At 40.8% G+C, this 24,049-nt stretch overlaps 1 protein-coding gene and 1 long non-coding RNA gene across 3 annotated transcripts in view; both read left to right on the top strand.

Annotated features, from left to right (window-relative positions):
- Positions 1-24,049, top strand: part of LOC105277510 (polypeptide N-acetylgalactosaminyltransferase 2) — a 185,068-nt gene that overhangs the window by 107,579 nt on the left and 53,440 nt on the right. The gene's annotated exons all lie outside the window — the stretch shown is intronic.
- LOC113561680 lies at positions 10,556-22,834 on the top strand. The gene is made up of 2 exons (XR_003406366.1): positions 10,556-11,663; positions 11,845-22,834. It is a non-coding gene; the product is annotated as an uncharacterized LOC113561680 (long non-coding RNA).

Raw genomic sequence — 24,049 nt, 5'->3', positions numbered from 1 at the left:
TCATAAAATACGAAAACTTTTCTCACGACTGACGTCGTATTACTCTTCAGGGCTTCCACTGGAGCCAAACTATTACGTGAGAATAGGATCTTCTGTAGGAACGATTAAATTAACTGAGCACGAAAAATGAGTGAGAAAAAAGAAAAAGAGGTGATAACACTTATAGCAATCAAAAGAGCGAATCTTCGGAATCAGTGAACTATCACCTGTGAAATAATGAAACGGTAGTCGTCAATAATTCGTAACAATGTAATAACAAACGCTATTCTTTTCTGAGATACAAGTGCACAGAAATATTATATTTATCTCTCTCTTTATTATGTATAATTTCGAGGCATTTTATACATTTTATGCAGAAGCATGTAAATTATTCTTGGTATAACAACAACTATAACACTGGAACATTATTTCTCATGAACGTCTAATTCTATCAACGAAATTTCCTCATTTATGAAATTGTTTCAACTGGCGCACGCTACACTATTACACATATATATGAAAATTTACTCGAACCACCGGCCGCATTTTTCGCCAAGTTGCTCGCACATTCGGCATCATTTTTGTTGTTGGCGGAATTGCACGCAACAGCTTCAATTTACGTAATTAACGTGCGCTGGTTACATTTTTGTATCCTCCAGTATTCGGCGTAAATTAAATTCTAGATAAAAATCGTCAGCTATATTTATTACTCAAAGAAAATGACTCCGCGCTTTGCGCGGGCTCGGTTCCCACTTGGTTTTTCAGCGGAACATCAATCTCACAAATGGAGCACTGCCGTCGCCGTGTCGCATCGCGGCAGTTTACGCGACCAATGGCGGAAATGCCAAGACACAGCGACGACGATACACAGCGCGAAAGAGAAAACGCTTACGAAGCTGTTCGCTTCCGTGGAGGAATCACGGGAAGATAGCAGTTCGCGTCTCGCGTCTTGGCAGCTTTCTTGCGACGAAGTGGATATGGATTTTAAAAAACTTGGAGGAGGCTGGGGGTGCCTTTAAGTCGGCACTCGTCTATCCGGTTATATCCAAAGCTTTATATACTTGTGTTCGTTTTATTCTCTTTGTCTCTCTTTCTCCCGAGCTGTGCTCTTTGCAAAGCCAGATTAACTCGGGTTCGATGAATCGCGGAAATCTTCCCGATCTGTTAAGACTTCAAAGTTACTCTGAACTGTCATTTTTGAATTAACGGTCGCGCGCGCTATGAATATTGAACGCGAAAGCTCATTATTGATTGCGCTGGATATTGTTCTTGCTCCTTTTTTCCATTCTTCCTCTCGTGGCGAGATCCCCGCTTTGATGTGGATTATGTAGGAGCGAAAAGAGATTTTAGATTTTTTCATTACACCTCGAGAGAACGGAATTGTGACTTATCTTGGAGATGATTATTTAAGCATTTATATTAATATAGTCATATATTTACTTGGACATATTATTAGTAATTTATATTGTCTTTGCTAACTTTAAGAGGATATAAAAAGTAAAAGTTACATCAATAAATCGTGTTTAATTGATAAAAATTTGATAGAGAGTGTTTTACTGTAAAATTCTCGTGAGATTTATTTTATGAGCTATTTGAAAGATATCTCGTCACATTACATGAGCAAAGCGTCTTTTTAATATTCTTGAAGTAATTATTCCGCAGTATCCGAGCCCACTAGAAAGAGAAACAGAGAAATGAGAGAGAAAGAGAGAGAGAGAGCCCACCAAGAGTTAATTAAACCCTAGAAGATATTACGTATACGCGATGTCTAAGTTCGAGCAATCTTGTCTTATTTGCTATCTTCTTGCTCGTCTTTCCACTTTGACCTATCAGTTTATACCGTTTCTATTAATAGAGAATTTGTGACATGTCAACGTGATATTAAAATTGAATCCAAATATCAAGTCTGAATAACTATACGAAAAGTAGCTCTTCGAGTAATTGTCGAGAATTCTCTGCTCTGTTAGTTATTAATATATATAATAATATATGATAGACATAATTATTCTCGCGACCTTTGCTTTTTAGCATTGTTAAAATATTTATATATAAACTAACTTTTCTGTCCTAAAATAATATATTACATTAATTTTCATTAACAAAAACTTCATTTCTTTCTGTTGCAGGTAAGACACGTCATCGAGACGTCCATGATTAGTCGACGCGATCATGGCCGAGATCTTAAGTACGTAATTAAAAGATTTCAATAGCAGCGGAGCGGACAAAGGTGAATTCCGCCTCATCGGTTCGCAGATAAGGCGCGCGCCCTCGGAAACTTTCGATCTGTAATTGCCATCCCTAATGTAATCAGCTATTCTACGTTCAATCGACCATTAAAGCCTATCTCGTGGCGACAGGTGAAGGGCCGCGCCCTTCGAGTTTCGAGAAATCGCCGTGGGACGCGATGTCATCGAAATTTCATAACTCCGTCGCATCTCCGCCCCCCCCCCCGCCTCCTCATTTCAGTCTCGCGATTCGAAGTTAATTAAGCCCGAGAATGGCAAAAAGAAGATTGTAGGATAGAACTCTCTTCGGCAGCCGTGAGAGGCGAGAGGACGATAATCTCTAAGACGACTCCCTTGTTTCATCCCCCGAAGTCCAAACTACGCCAAGAATAATTAATAATGCCACCCCCTTCCTTAGCCGAGTTCGTCTTTGATCGTGCGAAATTTTATCTCTCCCTCTCTTGTCTCTCTTCCGCTCCCATTTCTCGGGGACAGCATTCTTCACCGTGCAACGTTTTGCATGGAAAATCTCTTTGGATTTTTTTATATGCATAGGATAGCATGCACGTCCAATTAACTAAACGGTGTATGAAGACTGAGAGAGAACGAAAATAAATGAAGGAAGAAAATAAGTTATTCTGGAGAATTTTTGTCAGAATAAAACACAGAAGACTAATTTACAAACCTTGCAATTTAAAAAAATCCTACATTAAAATGTAATGTAGAAAAAACTAATGGCATATTGATGCGATATTCTATTGTATACCATAGAATCAGGTATAAACAATATAGAAATATATATATTAAGATAAGATAAAATACCATTTTATATATGTATGGGAATATTTTCAATATTATTAATGGGGAAAAGAAAAAACAGCAGCGCGGAAACGCGAAGAACTTTCTGAAGGGCGAATGTTGCTGCCGGGTGGAGGCAAATATTGGGACGTGATTTACGGATACAAATATTGGCGCTCGTTAGAGCTCGGGAAACGGATTGTCGAATTTGCGCGGGAAAGCGGGAGTTCCGAAGGGAACGAGTGTTCTCTGTTTTCTTTTTGCCATCCCCTTGCTTGCGCCACCTCCGGTCGCGTTCCGCGCGGTTTCCGACCGTAAGTCAAACCTGCGTTTTATTCGCCGAACGGATTGATCTACATGTTTGCGCGTCGGAAAGTCTTTTTACGGAATTTCTCCCGGGGAAAACAGTACGGCGGGACGAACGAGCGCGCACAGGTGGTGATTGAATTCGTACCCGCGCTGCAGCACGGTCTTCCGGATGATATTATCCGTGAAAGCGTGATGGCGTGTATACTGAAAGCACAAGGATCGTTAACGATGGAAAGAATCGTTTGCCAGTTGTTTTACCACGCTAAAAGTGCATATCGAAAAATATAAAAAAATATACATGAACCGTGATTTGTTCGTGGAAACTTTATGAGTGCTTCAATCGATCGAGATTAATTAAACATGGAATGAAACTTGTATGGAAGTAGCATATATCGAGTGAACGAGGGAAAAAGCATAACGTTGCCAGAAATATTTATCCGGAAACAAAACCGAACGGGAAATTAGTACGTCGCGGATATTGGTAAAGTACTGTAAAAAATCCACCTATCGCGGAACATCCGAGTCAATGTGTATACGTGATGGGATTATATCATTTCCGAGCGCGTTTACATCCGCAGCGCACCGCGATTACGTTTCCGGCGCGGCAGGAATACGCGTATTTCGCTTGCAAAACCGCACGCATCTAAATCACGGTAAGCCTTGTTTATGCGGCTGCAAATTATGTCATTACTTAACGGAGGCGCCAGTATCTGTGCGTTGGTTACCCGTCGAGTCGGCAGTGTTAATGATTAATTGAACACTTTCTGTTGGGCTACCGTTAACAGCCGTTACGCCGCGGGCCCCGTAAGTCTCGGTTCAGACGCGGCGGAAAACAACTTTTACTTACCTTCGCATTATGCACGTAATTTCTCGCGAGATTTTCTCGCAGCGAGCAGTGCCGCCGAGAATATATCTTAAATATTACAGCGATTTTTTTCCAACCTTTCGCAACTCGCGATTTGCGCACGAACGTAACGCCTGAAACATCGTTTTTACTTAATATCGTTTTTACAGAGGATTCCGAGTTACCGCTCACTCGCCTAATTTTTAATCAGTTATTCAGTTATCTCATACAGAGAAATAGCTGGTGGAATTAAAAAATGTAATATGATAAGAATGTAATTCATATAGCATTGTGTAAATGTTTGACAAGTTGTTTACAGAGTAAAAAATTCGGTGGGTTTCAGATATTTGAAATTCCTCGCTGGATTGTTTAATTAAAAATCCTCATCTAAGTTTTAATTATTTTTTTTTATTTCTGTATCGATAACCAATAACACAGGTAACATATAATACTAGTAATATAGGTTTTGTGAATCGTAAAATGTTCGGCTCGTTAAGTTTCGCACAGGATTCCAATTCTGCGAGTAATAATGTATCCATTTTCTTTAAACCGATATTTGGTTCTTTATTAAAATGAAAATTCTAAATGAGTTCCATGCGCGCGAATGCATACGTTCGCGATTACAGTGTCACGCGATATCCGCCTCGCTACGACGAGGTTTCTGGGCAGACTGCAAGACATAATGGAACTTCCTGACGTTTGAACGGCGCAGCGTGCCCATCCTTTGTTCCAGACGTAAGAGAATGTCATCCCTTATTGCAACCACCCTTCGGCATCGGTCGACTCTGGGGGTAAAGGCCAGGGGATGGTGAGCAACGGTCCGTTCGATTGGACGACCACCTCTCGACTCCCCACCAACGCGTCGACCAACGCTGGAATGCGAGAATTTATTCCAGGACATTCCGTGGGGAGGTAGCTGGACGTTTTCTATCCTCCGAACTTACCCCACCGCTCCTATCGGCGATCGGAATATTTCCTTCCTTTTGCTTCTTGACAGCCATGAGTTCGCTTTCGAACTTCTTCTCGCTCGGAATCGAAATCACTTTTGTGTCATAGGCGTACCAAAGAATTTTCTCGTCAATACATATGTGTAAAATACCGCCCGGGTGACAGTGTGTGTAAAATGATAAAGCCGTACGATTGAATTTTTCACGCCAAATATCTCGACTGCGTCAGCCGTAGAACATTTATGGAACGGCCATTTCTTAATATAAATAAATCGAGCACAATTCAATTTGATATAATAATACAGCGAGGCCATACATATTTTATTCATTATCTACTTAACTGTAATATTAATTTTATTAAAATAAGAGGATTATGAATGAAATGTAAATCACTTAATATCATTTTGACTAATATCGGTTAATGGGATGAAACTAGTTTCAACGATGTGCGTTAATATTCAGAATTCAGGCGAAATATATTAAAATCCGGGTTAATTTAATTTTCACACGTAATTCTATCTCTCTTCTCCTTCCCCCTCTCTCTCTCTCTCTCCTCTCTCTCTCTCTCTCTCTAAACTACTCTAATCATCGGATTCAAACACGGAGATTATACGCGGTATTCGATGCAGAGCACGTAGTCGTCACGGCATTCGCCGTTTACAATTTCGCCTTGTCTCGCGGCTCGATCCATCGTAAATTAAACAGAGCTTTTACGCCATGAATAATTTACAACGGCGTTGTTTAAACGACTGATTTCGAGTCGCATGTACCTGCGAACGAACCATAAACGTCGCTCGCTCACCCGTAAAGTTTTACCAGTGCATTCGTCGCTCGCAACATTGCGCTCGGCAAGCGAATACACCCTTTGCCGGGGAAAAACGTCGCTGTAAAGAGAAGTTAGACCGTCCCTAACACCTGACCCTGCACCTCCGTTGTTTGCGGTTCACAGACATTTGTCAGTTGATCGCGCGCTCTGCACACCCACCTCGTTTCCACACGTCTACCAGTCGTCGCACGACATTTGCCGCACCATGGTGTGAAACACGAATCAGGGATCGTTGTACCGTCAAACGACAGTGGCTTTTCAGACCTTTAAGTTTTATTCTTCCGTGTATCCACCCTTATGAAAATACGAGTGGGAAAACATGGTTAAAATTCTGCTGAAACACCGTGCTTTTAGCAGATATTTTGAACGAATTTTTGAGGTTTTCAAGCAGAAATAATATGCGAAAAATTTGATTCTTGACGATAACGATAAAATTGTAGTGTGACCAAAAATGGTTTAAAATAATTTAATGTTAACTATATCAAATGGAAGTTATCTGTATTTATATTGCATATATGGCGTTTTATTATATATCGGTGCAAAAATGAGGAATAGCTGCACGTCAACGAGGATTTCATGTTTAGATTTTGCGTTTCTGTGTCGAGTTTGCACGAAAACGGACACCATGAAAACGCGAAATAAACCTTGATGGTACACGTACCACTTGAAAGCGTCACGTTTACCGGCTTTTAAAGCATTGCTCTTTATTTGGTCGCTTATTTCATCGCGTTCTTCCTCTGTGAATGTTTTCTGCTAAATTGTCAAGCGCAGTCAAGCGCAGAATCTCTAAAGAAATGAGTTGCAGAACGTAAATTGCGTAATTTTCATCACGCGCAGTTTAAATCTCATAAAGCATCCTATAACTCAAGGCATTCCATGAAAGGTGACAGTTTACAAGCGTTGGCGAGTCACCTTTGTGGTTACTCTGCACGTTAAGATTACATTAAACGTCACAGAAAGAGAATTCATTAAATAATTATGTCATAATAATCATGTTGGATTAACTCTGAATAACAATACTAATAATAAATTTACAACGCGTGGAGACAACAATAAGATAAGTATAGCTTTTGTTTTAATCAAATCATGTTAGTTATTTTCTTTTTAAATTTTATAATTCAGTATAAGATATTAAAAAATTTAATCTTTTTTGTGACTATGTATAATTTACATCATATTTATTTTATGAATCATTTCTCTTTTCTGTTTTCATAAAACATTTATCGCACAGTAATAAACGAGTCGGATGATTGCAACAACTATTTACGACTTGAGTGTTGAAAGCCGTACACGACACCTAATACAGTTAAATTGCAGCAATTGCATTCGATACCACTATACATTCGGAATGTAACGCCGTAACATTGTAACGTTCGAGCCATATCGAAGCCACGAGATCGCATAATCTCGCACCGGCTGCGCCCGCGTAACCCCGAACAACGCAGTTTGCCTCGAAACAATTCAAACTATAAGCAACATACTCCTTCCTGATAAACTGCGGCTCTTACACAGCTCCAATATCGTGTAGATTTTGCAAATCAGGGATTTATTAACCATTTATTTTATCTTAACCGAATTAATTTTATTTCATGATCCTATTTTTACTTAGAAGTTACGATAAAGTTTTTAATAATTCTGTTATTGACAAATAGATAAATAGAATATCGTAATATTGTAAACTCACATTTTCAGATTCAGATTACAGCTTACGCATGGTACTCTTCGCCAATGAAACGCACTGTAGACTTTTGCATTATTTTCAAATATATTACGTGAAAAAGTAAATAAGATGCATAGAAAGAAAATCGAGGATCGCTTTCCGAACAAAGTGACAGATTGGCAATGGTGGCTTTTACGTAGGTTTTGTCAGAAAGTTTTAAGCCTCAGGTTAGATGCTGATATCTAAAAGCAACTCTTACGTAAATGGATTGCAAGACATCAAGTGCCATGTGTGCCACTGGATATCGATAACAATTTCCCTGTAACGATTTCCCTGTAGGGCGAATTTAAACGATAATGCAAACGGATAATACAGACGTTGGTTGAAGGATTTCGATGTTCTAGGCCAATCTAGGCAATAGTTGGTTTATCACGAATGGTATTCGCGGTTGATTGTCAAATGCGAGATACGCGTCTATCAATTAGCGCGTTGTACGTCGCCGATAATCTTCTCAGTTTGACTTTGAGCATCCCATACTAATGGTGCACTGTAATTGCTTCGAATTCAACCGGAATGAATTGACATACCGTTGTATCGCGGAGTCGTACACGCGATAACGATTTCCCATGGGCTTAAGTCCCATGCTGCTCGATCTATTTGACGCGTCATTTTTGCGAATAAATAGGCCGTGTCGCGTAGATATGTCAATTTATACGATATTTAGAGGGAAATGCAAAATAAAGCTGAGAATGATACGCGAAACGTTATCAAGTTTCAATTATTTTATCATCCCCTTGGTACGTGTACAGAACAGCGCGTAATTACTAAAAGTTGTGAGTAATTAGGAAACTTCGATGTATTACGCATTATCGCGTATAAGCATGCGTAAATATGCGAATATCATGTACTTTGTATCGACATGTTAATAGAAAATAAACTCGTTAAACTTTGCTTGTTCAACAATACACGCGCTTTGCACGTACAGTATGGGAAAAAAAGTAGTAAAACTCGAAATACTCAACTTTATTCTGTTACTCTTCGTGAAAGTCATACAGTACTTTGATAAAATCGTTAAAAGGAGGTAAACTTATATTTCACCTAAATTTACCTAAATTTCTTCTTTATGAGATTCTCTTCCATATTCTGTTGTAACTTAAGGGATACATCGTTTTTGTTTTGTTTCTAATTTACTGAATCTGGAAGCATCAAATTTCTCTTATGAGAATAAGCGGCCACTATTGAGCGGTACTGCGTGTAGGTGTGTCAGTAACTACTGAAGCTAAATTTCAACAGGCCGAGTAATACGTCCACGTCGCACGCGAGGGCCTTATCGTTGCCATTCTAATGTATGGTGCCAAATGGTCGGCCATTAACTATCCAATGATAATGAGTCGGTGAAAATACGAGCACGTAGTTCCGTCCACGCGAACCGCAAGGCGCGCGAAGTAATCGAACTGTCGTCACCGAAATATATCGTTCTGTATTCGTTCACCACTTACCACTTATTCCCTTTTTCTTAGCAGATCTTCTTTAGCTGGTTCTCATTTTTCATACGTTCTTATATCCAGCCCGATTGATCTCCGCAATCACTTACGTAAAAGTCACGTTTAAATATCGTTTTTCGAGATCTCGAAACAAATGAAAAAAGCAAAGGGAATGTTATTTATTAACGGAAAGTATTGGGTCGTCCGGAAAGTTCGTGCCGATTTTGAAGGAAAATTCAAAGGCAACATTTTTTTATGTCGATAAATATTTATTGACTTATGTATGCACCGTTTTGTTTCACAACCTTTGTCCATCTTTCACGCAACTGGAAGATTCCATTCTCCCAGAACTTCTTAGGTTTCTCGGCGAAAAACTCCTCAAGGTGGTTTTTTATGTCGATCAAAGAGTTGAAGTTCTTGCCGCTAAGAGAATTTTGCACAGACCTAAATAAATGAAAGTCTGAAGGTGCAATGTCTGGTGAATACGGTGGGTGAGGTAGCACATCCCAGCCAAACTCCAACAATTTTTGTCGGGTAGTCAAAGAAACATGAGGTCTGGCATTGTCCTGATGGAACACGACGCCCTTCCTATTAGCTAATTCTGGACGTTTTTCCTGAATCGCTGTCTTTAATTCGTCCAGTTGCGAGCAGTACTTATCTGCATTTATCGTTTGGTTGTGTGGTAGGAGCTCATAATATAGGATTCCTTTCCAATCCCACCAGACACAGAGCATGACTTTTTTTGGATGAAGGCCGGCTTTCGGAGTGGTTAATGCTGGTTCATTTCGCTTACCCCAGGATCTTTTTCGTTCTACATTGTTGTAAATGATCCATTTTTCGTCACCCGTCACTAATTGCTTCAAAAATGGTACGTTTTCGTTGCGCTTGTACAGCGAGTCGCAGATGGAAATTCGATCCATTAAATTTTTTCGGCCAAATTGTGCGGAACCCATACATCATGGCGACTTACGTAACCAAGCTTCACTACATGATCGTGGACAGTGGTTTTCGATATTTTCAGTATCTCTGCTAATTTACGTGTCGTGTAGCGTGGGTTATTCTCGATCAGTGTCTTGATTTGGTCATCATCAGTAGTAGAGGGTCCGCCCGAGCGTTCTTGGTCTTTAAGGTTAAAATCACCAGCTCTAAACTTAGCGAACCACTTACGTACGATTCTTTCAGCTAAAGCGCCTTCTCCGTAAACAGAACATATCGAATTTGTTGCTCGTGAGGCATTTTTGCCTTTCCGGTAATAGAAAAGCGTCAAGTGTCTAAAATGTTCTTTGTTTTCTTCCATTTTCAAAAGAGTACAAAACTGACACGAATCAATTTATCTCAAACAACTGTTTTCCTAAAGATGCGTTGAAATGTCACCTTTAAGCATATGTATATAAATCGTATGTTTTCAATAACATTGATATATTCAGACATGTTCCAACGCCATCTATTAAAAATCGGCACGAACTTTCCGGACGACCCAATACAATAAATTAAGTACTACATATTTTTTTATTTAAATATATTTAAAATTTGTTTATCTCCCTTGTTAGCGATTTTCTCACTGAAAATTCACTGTACTGTTCATAAAATCGAATTACTTCACGCGAACGTTCATCCAATACGAATCGATAGTTCTCCTTACGGAGTCACGTGTTTTCCGTATAGCATATTTCGACAAGTATGAGAATTCAAGGCGTGGAGGGAAATTCCTCGCTCGAGTGGAGAACGGCCGAGGAATTGGAAATCGACGAATGTAAAAGCGCCGAAGCCGAGTAAAGCGTGGATTTACCGTTCGCTGGCACCCTCCACAGTAACCGGGGGAGCGTCGCATTTACAAGCGGGTTGTTGCGAAGCCGGAGGCCGTCCCGAGGCGGCCCAGTTGAGTTTCAATTATTTCCCGTGTCACAATACGTCAGGCGTCGCCTGTGTATTAAGAAAATGCCAAGGCGTGCGGGCCATGAATCGAATCGAATCCACGTTTCTTCGTACCCACACTCGCAGAGTGCCGGCTGTATGTATCCTCGCGATTCTCCGTTACGTAAGTACGTTCCATGCACCAACTACTACTCGCACGTGTGCTCATGCGGACACGCGACTTTCGGGTTACGCGCGGCACCAAATTTATCTTCCCCGAGGAAATTAGAAAAGGCGTCTCCCAACCCTGGTGTCGCCGGTTCGCGCGATTTGCTGTCCGCCTTCTTAACTGCCGACCCCGCGTGACCCCGTAATTCCCGCGACTTTCCAGAAAACGATATATCAGGAACGCTGGGACACCGGGCGGAGATACATCCAGGAAAAGAAAGGGCGGACTTTAATATAGTATAGGCGAGTTAATAACCGTGGATCGACGGCGCGAGCGAGGAGAGCAAGTGCGGGAATAAGCGGCCGTCGCGCCGTACGAGAAGAAGCAAGCCCCTCGTTGAAATATATCGTTTCACGTTGCGAGTTGGACGGTCGAGGATCTTGCGGCTTGCAAGGGTGTTTTGCGGCCTGTCGAGTGGACTATTCGATCCGCCGCTGCTTGGGAATGGACAGCGTTGCAGTGAAAATTATTTTTATAGGACGATATTGAGGGATATTGTGGAATTATGGTGAGGAAATGATGGTAATTTGCTGCGATTCAGGAAAGATATGCAAAATACTTCGTGAGAAAAATGTTTTAACTTAGAAATTACATACATAGAGTATTAAAATTGTAGACTGAAAGAATAATTCTGCAATTTAGTTCCATTCCGGGAGAAGCATTAAAAATTTAAAGTTATTCAATTTCAGGTAAGAAGAGAAGAAGGGGTGAACGACAGCTTAGTGATGAAATGAAAAGATAGATTTCATCGGGATCGCGAGAAGCTGTAAATTTCATAAACGTCCTTAGGAATTACGTTTTATGTCTATCCTATCAGAAATTGGACAGATGTAAGCTTGAGATTTAAAGATCCTTCTCTTTGCCATCCTAACGCGCATAGACTTGCTAAAAGGATCAAGCGGAGAAATAATACCAGGGCTACGTGATATATGTGAAATAATATCTGGCACACGATAATAAGAAAACGAAAACAAGGCAGAAGCATGTTAACATGATTTATGCGACTCAATAACGAATCGAATCGATAATACGAATGCACGAAAGGGTTACTTTACGAGGTAAAAGATTGAGAAATATTATACTCAAATCTTTGATTCACATCACGAAATGAACGTCAGTAACGAACGATTTGTAAACCGCTAATTTGTAATTGACAATTCAAGATTCGGTAAAGAAATATCTGATAGAACGAACCGTATCTGGATGATAATTAACAGTCGACAATTAAACAAATTAATGGTGACTAAATGAGGAAGGAAAGGGTATAGTTACGTCGTCGTGACATAATCGTGGCAATTTTCCAAATATGTGACATAAACGCATTGCTTTCTGGATAGATCCGGGATGCGCTGTACAAGACTGAGGATAAATTCACTCTCACATGCAAATAAGATGTCACGAACGTGGCATTCAGTTACAAGCATCCTCGAGGCACACCGACGTGCACGTCGCAGTTGCGGTCGATGAAAAGACATCTCCCGCTGTCGTATGCTTAAAGCCGTATTGACTTTGACTTTCCGCTGTTTTGTTGCATACAATATTTTACAAGGATGCTAACGTGAAGTCATATCTATTGTTTCCATTGGTAAATTCCGAGATTTGTATTATACAATATTGCACGAAACACGTAGAATATACGCTCTATTTAATATTACAGACTTTTCAGATCAAAATAAAAAAATTAATCTTTATTAATTTTTTTAATTAAATAATTTTCTAAATTAAAAAAAAATCAAGTTATTGTATGTAAAAACTAATTCAATATATGCACATGTATGTAACAGTTTGAGTGTATATAATAGAATTAAAACATTGAAAGTAGAATATCTGTACAAAATGTGTAACAAAAATAAAATTAATTTATCTAATATCTTTGTAATACATATCTCTTTGAATCGCCAGCAACTTCATTTAATTGACAAATTCTTAAATTGCACAAGACTGGCAAAGTGTCAGATGGTCGGACAATATTTTTGTGCGTTTTTAAGTCTGACGAATTGGAAAGTTGGCGCGTGGTTGAAAAACAGATTCCTAAATAATCATTGCATCTAATGCACAAAAATATTGTCCGACCATCTGACACTTTGCCAGTCTTGCTCAATTTAAGAATTTGTCAATCTAATATCCTTGTCTTTAATCCTAAAAATGAGTTATCCTGCCCGCAGCAATAGAAACGCGCGGAGCGTGCAAAGGATATCCGTTTCAAGCCAAGTCTAATTTCGCCGAGGAAGTGTTACAAATGTCTTCTACGGATGCATCAAGTCTCAGAGAGTCAACTTCCTTTCGACTTCCTGTCACGCTTTGTACCTTCGTTACCGACAAAGCCTGGCTTTCAGGTCGGCACTGACACCGTTGAAGGTGCTACGAGGATCAAACTGCGTTATAAATGGAGAGGCTTAAAGGATTGTCAATTTGCCACGCCTCTTTGTAAGATGCAATCTCTGTGTATGTAAGCAATTCCAAAAATTATCTTATAAATAGTAGCTCTTTCAATTTATTTCGATATATTCTGCACCAAAAAGCGATCCTTTAATACGGAGCTACTCTTAAATCTTTTTACAATCTGTACAAAATAAAAGAATTAAAAAAATATTTATTCGCGATATTTTTTATCAAATTAACGGAAGCGATAAATGTCCATTATGATGAACATTCTGCGCGCGTACGTTTGATTTCATGTATTTGATAACGTCCTGAATGACGAAATTGCACTCCATATCAGTGCATACAGGTGGATACGTGTCAATGCTATCTACACCGAGCTTTTGTAATATACGGTTGCGCGTGATGCACATTTGCATGCAAACGATGTCTGGACATGCATTGAAAAAGAGTGCGACATTGTAAATCGCGGTAGGGCGCGAAATGCAAACGTTATTGTGCATTTACTCTGAGGCTGATAGCCAGCGTCGCGTACCATTCATCGCTCTCTTTCATACAATGTTAAATGTTATTGATTTCTTTGTCAATACGACTCGATGCGTCGTTAATCACATTAAAATTCTCGTTACGCCATATTTATCGCCCTCCAGTACTTTTTGATCAATCCGAGTTTAATTTCTTTATTCTAATGAGGATTTGATTGAACAATTTGTCGTAATTTTCTTCGATTCTTCAAATTAAAGACAAACAAAACAAGATTTTTATAGACATTTCATCAGCAACGTTTTCTCAGTTTATCCCGCGTATAAATACTCAAGTTCTATTTCTTCCTTCAACGACCACTTGATTCCTCTTCACCAACCGCTTCACCATGTTCTCATTAAAAAATCAGTTAGTTAATTAAAAGAGAATTAAGCGAGATGATGAGAGGACCGGAGAACCAGCAATTATTATTATACTAGGGCAACCAACGTAAAATTTTAAATCCTTCGTCGTCTGCGCCTTGTTTTGAGAAGACAAAAAATATATGAGCGACTCAAGAGCGGCTCATAGCGTTGTAAGAGAGATGTAACAATCTCATCGCGACAATTTTATTTTATACACCGATTGGAAAAACGAAATATCTCATATCCTCTTACGGAACTTTCATCGATCGATTTGCGCCTCTCATTTCTATCTAACGCGCATACGTATCGCTGAGCCATCATCGCTCAGACCTCATGAGAAAGACGTCAAAGCGCATAATTAATCTACTAATTCATGAATATTTTCGCTTGGGCCAGCCAATCGCCGATGTTCATTTTTGAGAGAGCGAACGAGCCCCGATGATCGGGTCATATTTCATCGTCTCGCTTCGTCCTCTCCTGCGAAACTAATTTCGCCCCGTTACTCGAAAACCCGGGACGGACATTAAAGCCAACAAAAAATCACCGAGTATGCAAATCCCTTTAATTATCTATGCAGTTCCGATCCTTTCGGACTTAAATTAATTTTACAACGCGTGAGATATTCCGCCCGGATAAAATGTAAATTACAATTAAACATTTCCGGGAACGTAATTAGGTCCGCGGGAATGTAGCGTTGTTTAGATACGCGACAGATTATGCGACGTGCGCCGAGAGTTGCATTTGAGATTTAAAGAACGGCCAGAAAAATGAGATTTGCCGATTAGATAGAAGACATAGCGACGAGTAAAGCGATCGCTATCAAATGTCAATATCGGGGGTTTCTTTATGTCGTGATCGGGGGTGCAACGTCAGATAAAGATAGGTACGTGTAAGTGAAACGTCTCCCGGAAGTTCGATAACAGATACGTACGGCACGACGTCGTGGATGCTCTATAATTCTCTATCAGTTTCTCTGCCACTGTGCTCGTCGCTCTCCTGTCTTAGTTGGCTGTTTCTGAGCACCCATTCATCATCGAGTGCTACTCGACTTGCGCGTTTAAAACTAGTCGCTGAGGTTTATTCAATACGATCCTCCAGGTTAAATCGATGTACCCTGAAATTGACATCGAATAGATTTGCTTAAGTTCCGTCGAAAGCGTCTTGACGAAATATCTCGAATTTCGCCTCCGCGCGGTACTGTCGCGGTAAAAGGAAACTCGAAACTTCCGTAGCTTGAACTTCTCATGTTTGAGATTAACAAGTAGATATTCTTTGAGAAGCGAGCGTGCAATCGATTATCGGTGGAACACCAGAGATAGCGAAGAGAGCTTCAAACGTTAAGCCCATCTCGAATTGCAGAAATGCCGGGAGGCAGCACAAAGATGCCCGTGATTACAGGCGCGGAGACGACTTGAGTAAATTCACAGCCACGCATTATCGTTAATTGAGCATCCAGCTATGGAAAGCGTATTTATCGCGTCTTGTAATGCGGCCGGATCGATAAAGCGTAAGGGAAGTGATGGGGGAGGCCGTTAATTCTCGTTAAGCGTAATGACGGTGCCTGCTCGCGAGAAACGGGAGAGAAGTACGAGAAATGGCAGACATTCGGAAGCAATTCGGAGGCGAGGCGAGGGATTCGCGTTTCTCGGGAATGCTGAGGCTCTTCGCAACTTTCGTCCCGATGCGCCACCCCCGCGAACTCGCGAAAAACTAGTTGCCAAGTTTCGCAGTCTCTCTTTCTCTCTCTCTCTCTCTCTCTCTCTCTCTCTCTCTCTCTCTCTCGCGTGTATTCACGTGCGCGCTCGTGCGCGTCTTCGGTCGAAGGGCTTGTTGGCGCGTGCAACTTCCGAATTCTTTTACGTGGATGTTTAGAATTTATCGATGACGCGATAAAGTACTGCTGCAAGAAGTTTAACTCTCGCCGAGTCTACCGAGGCGACCGAATGCTCCACCGAGTGGAACCACGCGAAGACTCATATTTTATGAGGCAGATTTGGGGAGTTGAATTTGGGACGGGGGAATTTAAACGGTTGCGTATACGCATCCAGATTTCATGCCGTTGATCTGAGTTTCTCACGCTGCGTGAGAAACGCGTCTTTAATGTTCGGTTGAGAAGATTTCCACTGAGGTTGCATGTTAGCATTAAAGTAGACAAATAAAAGTAGATGATAGAATCTTTTCACCTTTGTTTCTGAAATCATTTTACTAGTCGAACGTGATATAAATATACGCGATTTACTTATATATGAAATACGAAGGTTTAAATACGTTCATGTTTCACAAACAGTTTTCTTTCCTTTTTCCATCCATTTTCGATTTTTGCTGATGTCACAGTGTATCGATGGTAATAAAATTTCTCTATTTATCGATTCACGTCGTCCGTGATCGAATCGGGAGAATGCCTTCCTGTTACGCTCGCAAACGTGACAGCTGATTTTCTCGTCACATCACTCGCGTTGATAGAAGCTCGAGCTGATTTTCGAAGCACCACGTCACAGAGAATTCTTCCGTCGTCCGAGATACGTTGAAGAATTCGTAGCGACGACGATAATTCAATGGAGCTCGTGTCGTAAATTTCCGTCATGGGATAGGGTCAGGAGCAGATTCTTCTTTGTACTAACGGGTTCCTCCACGTGTTCCAATCTACGTCAGGTCGACATGACGGATTTAAAGCTCGGCGAAGTGACGGCGTTCGTTAATTACAACTGTTTGCTGTTTTACTACATTACAGAGATTTATTATTTGCACCGATTATATATTGTACGTTATCGATGTGAGATGAACAGAATTCGGCGTTTGATATAGCGCGATAGATCTCTAACGGTACACACTTCATGCCTCGATAATAAATGTAATAGAATCTCGCAATTGCACAGCTTCGGTTGCAGTCTCGACGGATTTATTAGAATATCCTATCGTGTCCACCAAGCCGATTACCGCCGTCCAATCCTCCGTTCGCGCAATCTCGTTCTGGTCGATTAGCGGTTCGGACAATGTGAGTGATTGCAGCGCACGCACAGTAGACATATACATACATACACGTGAATTGCGCACCTTCTGGCGACTCTTGCACAAGTCGAGACCAAGTGTCGACAACTTCGAATCTGATCGAAAGTTACGAATTCACGTTCTTAACTACTTCGAAAGCAGTTAGCAGCTCACATCTCCAATCTGTTCGTCGGTTTCTTATTCATTTGCTCGCCGGCTCTCAAGTAGGCGAGTTTCAAAAGTGCACCTTGCCGTTTCATCCAGTGACAGGGCAGCCTCGCCATGTATGATATTTCGTATTCCTCCTGCTCTTACTTAATTAAGTATTCCTCTAATTAATAGCATGACTGTTAAATATATTGTGCCGTTTAATTATTTTTTAATTAACGACAGTCGTCTACATAGTTTGCGGTACGTGTGGTACCATTCCGCGATGAATCAGCGGTTATTAAAAGTCGGCTAGTTTCGTTCTTCAAAATTAATCAGCCCATTAAATGGATTAAATCTGAAATTATTAAAACAAGATTCATATTTTTATCACATATATGTAGATGATATTTTTGATTCAAATCTGACTCTAGCGGAAATTCTGATCTTAATAATTTTAATGTCTCGTCGGCTTATAATCAAATGCACACATTTGGATTTATCTATTATGCTTTATAAATCTCTTATATAAAATTTCATCACAATCTTTTCACGGATTTTGTTGGTTTATCATTATTGAATATTTGATCTGCAGTTTTCTCACTAAACATGCCAGAATCATCGAGGCGTCTTCGTTTCGTTTGTACACTCTCGCGAAAAGCGGATTTGTTGCTGGAAAACATCGTGGAAATCGTGGAAAAATCGTGGAACAATCGACCGTGCTTATCCGTCCAATATTGGGCATCGGAGTAATCCCGGACTTCCGCATTACGGTATCTCGGCATCCCGGAGTATCGCACTCTCACCATTGCTCCCGATCTCACGAGGTGCCGACAAGGCCGGCGTGACGTGAGGTATCACCTTGCGAATGACGGGGTCCGTACACCGGCGTAATGGCGTCGGACTGTGAATGTATGCACTCTCGTATGTAGGATCAATTCAACGACACACAGTCGGCTACACCTGGGATCTACCAACCGATTGCCTCCGCGCATCACGCCATATACAGAGTGTCCGAACAGAAGAGGACGTTCAATCTCTTGCAAGATTATAAATATTGCTCTTCGTCGATTCGAAGATCTCTCTGTCTACTACTGTTCAAGTATACTAAATTTTGTATAGTTTTGAGAATCAGTTCGGTACCGAAGATCTGCATCGAAAGGTGCATAAGATTTTCAACTGTTTACAAAACGTATACAATTACACACACGTGTGTCTTCTTAAAATCTGCAGTAAATTGTTCGATTGGTCCCACCTTTTTCCAAGTAAGTGAAATAATCTTTGAATCTCATATGCGGCACACATGCTCATAGGGGACTTTTTAACGTCGCTCTCAGCGAAGGATTGGTCTCTTCCCCCGGGACACTCTGTACGTACATACCAGCGTGTAGCTCACCGACTCCTTGCAGTTCCAGCGCCCCGGATGCAACGAGCTGGCTCTCCTGGTCCAGCAGCTGGCTTATGCACGTGGGTGTGCGGCTTGCCGGTCGGCAGATACCGGTATGCTGTCCCAATTCCGAGTTTCGAGCAATCGGCGACCGGTTCTCTGTGGCGCGGGTGTTATACAGGGACGTTCGACGTCCGTCTATCGATCACGATCGCGCGAGCGGATCCGGGGAGGAGCAGAGGTGAAGCTTGGCTTGCGGATGTTCGTTTGAAAGCTGCAACTGGGAGATATCGTAACGCGTCGAGACGCCGGATTGGAAGCCAATCAAGGCGAACCTCAAAGGAGCTTGATATTCGGCGAATTGAGCAACGCTGGCCACATTTGGATTGCTGGCGGATTACTAAGCTGCATTTAGCGTGTATCTCCTTCGCGGATCTTGTCATCGATTTCACGTTGAGTTCACCGACGTTTGAGTTACGAGCTGCTGTGAATTCGACGATATTTCTAAATTTCTAAATTTTCTCTACCACTTGCAGCGGTTTTTACACTTTGACAATTATTAGGAAAATAAGCTTGTTTGACTTTTGTGGAATTCTTGTTCGTTTTGATATATTCATGAAGTGCAGTTTCGCTGTTTCATTGCAGTAGGTCCATCGAATATTTCGCCAACAACAATTACTTTAATTAAGTTTAACAATCCCGCACACATTGGGAAAGTCATTTACTCATATTTGAATAGAGAGAAGGTGTGCGACGCGCGATGTCTAATAGAACGGGAGACCGCAAAACTCATTAGCAAATGTGTTTGATTACGCACGAGACATCTCGCACTGTGCTATTGTTATTGCACAATGGCAGTAACTTTAAACATTTCACATGCAAACTCTTGTGCTGTATTTTAAATTAAATATTGACATGCACGCAACTTTAGTGCAAGAGATATTTAATAATATCATGAAACAGCGAAACGTAACGGGAAAAATGATGAATGAGACTTGTTTTGTTAAAATCCGCAAATTGGAGTCGTCTCAAAGTCGATTTCAATCTTGCGGCTGTCGGATATTCAAAGGATTAAGTCGACATTTGGGCGACAGGAATTAAATCCGTGCGAACTTTCGGCGCGGCGCGCGAAAGTCAATGCGAGTACAATTTTCGCTCCGTGACGTCTTCTCTCGTTCGTACTTTCGACGAGAGTACGAGTCTTGCGGGAATTAGCGCCAGCGATTCAATTTCGCCGGAATTAATCGTCTTACACCACCACGTGCGTGATCCTTGGATAGTGCAGAAAGCGTACGTATGTACGTATCTACGTATGTGCAGGTCTCCCTCTTAAAGCTGACCTGCGCCGACAACAAGCGTCCGTCGCTGGGCGTGATGTCAGTTTAAATAAGTAATTGCCCGTTTAACATTGACTAATACTTGGACGCGCCTTGCCGCAACGCGGGCACTTAATCGTTATCGGAAATTAATTAATCGCGTCCGCTCTAGTGCGACAGGTGCGTTGCGTATAAAGCGACTTGATCGTCCCAGGGCGCCGATCCGGGATTACGTATGCATTACGTGTATAAGTCAGATAATCTCCACTAGCGGGCGATATCAGTCTTCATGGAGTCTTTCCACGAGAGGAGCTCAGCTGGACGTGAATGTCTGAAACATGAATATAAAATATTAGATGCAAATGAATTCGGTGCCTCTTTGTCCGTTTCTAAAAATATATAATTGCTTTTAATTTAAATAACTTTAATACCTCGATTTTGTGAAACACTGTTACTGACGTTTACAAAGCGAAGTTAATATAACGGAATGATCACCTTTCCTATAAAATTATGTTTCCTATAAAAACATTTAATTATAATTTCCATTTACAAAATTCCGGATTAATTTGCACATTTAATACAATTAATTCAGAATATGTTTTAAATTGCAAAATATATATGTTAAAATGTGATTCTTTATCTGTATTTTTTCCATATTTAAAATTTTATTTTCCGTAAAAGTTTTATGACATTTCCGAGTAAAACGTTCCGAAAAATATATTCAAGCAAAAACCATATTTCACGGTTGAACAAGTGGATTTTCTTCAAAAATACGTTTGCTGCGCGATCTAAAATACGACGCGATCGAATCTCCGGTAACATCGCCGCGCGACTTTGCATAATATGCAGGATGCATAATTTCCGTTATGAATTGGTCGGAAATTGATCTTTAGAGAAGCGCCAAGTCAATCGGTGCGGTGCTTGCGGTGAATCCAGGGTGTCATTTCGCGTCTAGACCGATCGACAATCTCGACCAGTGCAGAATGCTAATACCTCACGAAATCGTCTTGCTCCCTGCCATTATTGCTCTAATGACGGACATTCTCGCGCACGAGTGGTCGAATCGTCCAACGGTTACCGTATGGCGAGCTGTCCGTCGTCACGCAGCCAACGTTAGCGTTTTCTTCTACCTTTTGGCGTTTCATTGAATTACCAAATATTTCAAACTGATTTCAGGCCATTACAAACGAGATATGAATTCCCAGCGAAAGTGCGGGAGAATAATCTCAGTGTCCCAATTGTTTTTAATTATCACCCTGTTTGTCCTTTTCTCTCGACTTTTTTTCATACCCTAAAAGAAAGTGAAACATTAACTATTAACGTTAATGCATTGCAAAAAAATGGTTTTTACACTGTCATAAAAACAACTTTTTCAACTGCAGATATCTTTTATTACGGTCTCTACCATATTTTTACAACTTCCCAAACAAGTCGCGTTATACGATAACGCGATAACTGTGACAAGTTAAAATTAGATCAGCGGTTCTGCGGCTCTCTCGTAGCGTATCTAGTCATTAATTACTCACGTCGATGTTTCGCGTACCGAAGTTGTTTATCGCGAAGGAAAAATCGTGCTGGCGGCCATCGCGGACGATGGATACGGCTCGCAAAATTTATGAACGCTTTATGCCATCATAAAACTGAGGGGATGAAATTGTAAATTGAAGAAAAAAGCGTTATGGTTGCTGGCACGCCAACGGCGGTACCTATGTGTGATTCCCAAGCGTTGCGGGGATCATTTTTCGCAGAATGTGTGCGGCGGCTCCACGCTGTGAATAATCTCGTAAAACTTTCACGGAAAAAATTGTCTCCGTCGAAAAACGGCCCATTATCCACTTCGCAGCGATATCAGGCTCGACCTCATTCCGCAATATCACTACAATTTTTAAAGAATGGAGTGTTTCAACATTTTCACGCTTCAGGATCTGGATAGTGCAAATCGGATCCTGACTTTGCTTAAAGAATCAAGTATGCTTTAAAAAGAACACTTCACGAAGCTTGCTGTTAATCTTGCAATTCTTTGGAGTGCATCTATAAGGTGCGTCACTCATTCAGAAATCTTATTCACCTCCAGTGGAAAATCATCGTGGAAAATCCTCTGTTGGTTCCGCATTCCAAATCTAGACGACGCGATGTGCGCCTTGCGAACGGCGACGTAGCTATTACTTCCGGCAATCCCGTTCGATTAATTCAATCTCGATCTGGAATTAAAGGAACTCGGCGACGGGATGTAAAAATACGCCTGTGCTGAGTGGGAAATGAGGGAAATCTTCTCAACCTATGCAAACTTACTTAAGGATAAGTTTAATCTCATCATCCCAGTAAAGTGTCTTTATTAAAAGGCGTAGTAAGAAACTTTTACATTTTATGAATAAACATACAATTTCGCACTATCTACGAAATAGATTGGCGCAATATTTTCGCGGAAGCGTCAATGAACCAATATTTATAACTGTATATAACGTTTTATCACACGTAATATTTGTTTAATATTTTTTCGTGGCACATATCATTATTCTAGAGTGACAATAAAATATCACATTGAAAGCAACAATGATTTTGACTATCCAAATAAATAACACACAATAAATTTCACGTACCGTCTCCACGATAATGCTTCTTCGAGCGGAGGAGGTGTGCTCGTAAATCCATCATATTCTTAGTACTACTGTGAATTCACTGTGACATCTACTAAAGTGGGATCGAGAAGATGGCTCCTCTTTTACAAGTCAAGATCGTTCACGAAAAATATTCTGTAAACGAGACGCGCGCGACGAAATGTCTTTCCCGCGCATGCAAGCCGCTTTATTCGTCCCATGGGTGCTCTTAATCTTTGCCTCATCGCATTTTCCTGTGACTATCGTTTTACCCACCCTTTCCATGTTCCTCGGGACGTGCGACTCGCGCGTGACTCCATGGGAACACGCGAGCTTCGTTGAAGCCCGCGTACATGATAGTTATAAAAAGATATTAACAAACTTGCTCACGTCGCGAAAAATAGTGTGCATAAATTGCGAGACTGACATCATATAGTTGAATTTTCATGCTCCATTTCCGGCTTCGTGGCGGAAAAATGTATCGCGAAATTTCGTACGTGTCGTAACTTTAGGGTAAAATTGGTAAACGACGACATATTTCTGCCGAGCTGTGACAAGTTTTCTCGATGGAAAAGTTTATTAATTCTGGTATATAATATTTCTTTCAAAATAAATAAAATAAATAAAAAAATATATATATAATTAATGAAAATATATATGTTTTGTAAAATATTCGCTGTACTGCTATATTATTACGGCGTCGTATCATTATCAAATTTCACGTATTACCGGTGAGCAAAATAAAGATAAATAATTCAAATCTCATTTGCAATTTTTTGATATATGATAGTCTGCAAACGATCGATTCCAGGTTTGACCTCTCTTTGACGGAGCGCGAGCTTCAAAAGGGTAAGTGATGTGGAATTGTACTCGCAGAGGCGCATTAAAAGCAAAGAAAGGGCGCAATGGTAACAGACTCCAAGCTCGCACTCGTGCAAACCATAAACTCGAGAGAGCACGCTCGGTTCCACCGAAAGTAGGCTATTCTATAAGCATAACATTTTTATAGAATCGTTTGATTTTTATGAATTCTCGGTCCTCTGAATCGGCGAGCTGGGCGCTCATCATAAAAGCTACCGACGCATGATGCGTTTGCCGCTATCGCGGCCATTGGGCATAACGTATGTCGATCGCTCTTGATGACTTTCTTCCATTCGTTGATAAATTATATCGTTATCAATTCACGCGTG

The sequence above is a fragment of the Ooceraea biroi genome, chromosome 3 (assembly GCF_003672135.1).
Source record: "Ooceraea biroi isolate clonal line C1 chromosome 3, Obir_v5.4, whole genome shotgun sequence".
NCBI lineage: Eukaryota > Metazoa > Arthropoda > Insecta > Hymenoptera > Formicidae > Ooceraea > Ooceraea biroi.
The sequence above is the reverse complement of the archived record's forward strand: the minus strand, read 5'-3'. Positions and strand labels throughout refer to the sequence as shown.